The sequence below is a fragment of the Ranitomeya imitator genome, chromosome 5, assembly GCF_032444005.1.
Source record: "Ranitomeya imitator isolate aRanImi1 chromosome 5, aRanImi1.pri, whole genome shotgun sequence".
Classification (NCBI taxonomy): Eukaryota; Metazoa; Chordata; class Amphibia; order Anura; family Dendrobatidae; genus Ranitomeya; species Ranitomeya imitator.
Window position 1 is genome coordinate 695301197 of NC_091286.1, and position 1335 is coordinate 695302531.

Consider the following 1335-nt stretch of genomic DNA (forward strand, 5'->3'; position numbering starts at 1 on the left):
AGAGAATTTAGAAACCAAATAAAAAAAAAAATAGGCTTTCTATGGCCCACTTTCTGAGAGAGAGAGATGGCACACCCAGGAGTCAGGACTGGCACACAAGCAGAAAGGCCAATATTAATCTCCCACTGTTTTTTTTTATTTTTTCAGGGAGAATTTAGAAACCCCCCCCCAAAAAATGATTTTTTAAGGAAGAATTTAGAAAACAAATTAAAAAAAAGTGATTTTTTCAGAGAGAATTTAGAAACCAAATAAAAAAATTAAAAAAAATAGGCTTTCTATGGCCCACTTTCTGAGAGAGAGAGATGGCACACCCAGGAGTCAGGACTGGCACACAAGCAGAAAGGCCAATATTAATCTCCCACTGTTTTTTTTATTTTTTCAGGGAAAATTTAGAAACCCAAAAAAAAATGATTTTTTAAGGAAGAATTTAGAAAACAAATTAAAAAAAGTGATTTTTTCAGAGAGAATTTAGAAACCAAATAAAAAACAAAAAACAAATAGGCTTTCTATGGCCCACTATCTGAGAGAGAGAGAGATGGCACACCCAGGAGTCAGGACTGGCACACAAGCAGAAAGGCCAATATTAATCTCCCACTGTTTTTTTTTATTTTTTCAGGGAGAATTTAGAAACCCCCCCAAAAAAATGATTTTTTTAAGGAAGAATTTAGAAAACAAATTAAAAAAAAGTGATTTTTTTCAGAGAGAATTTAGAAACCAAATAAAAAATAATAAATAGGCTTTCTATGGCCCACTATTTGAGAGAGAGATGGCACGCTCAGGACTGGCACACAATCCCAAAGGGCAATATTAATCTCCCACTGTTTTTTTTTTCAGGGAGAATTTATAAAACCAATGAAAAAATAATAAATAGGCTTTCTATGGCCCACTATTTGACAGAGAGATGGCACGCTCAGGACTGGCACACAAGCCCAAAGGGCAATATTAATCTCCCACTGTTTGTTTTTTTCCGGGGAGAATTTATAAAACCAATGAAAAAATAAATAAATAGGCTTTCTATGGCCCACTATATGAGAGAGAGATGGCACGCTCAGGACTGGCACACAAGCCCAAAGGGCAATATTAATCTCCCACTGTTTTTTTTTTTTTCAGGGAGAATTTATAAAACCAATGAAAAAAAAATAAATAGGCTTTCTATGGCCCACTATTTGAGAGAGAGATGGCACGCTCAGGACTGGCACACAAGCCCAAAGGGCAATATTAATCTCCCACTGTTTTTTTTTTTCAGGGAGAATTTATAAAACCAATGAAAAAATAATAAATAGGCTTTCTATGGCCCACTATTTGACAGAGAGATGGCACGCTCAGGACTGGCAC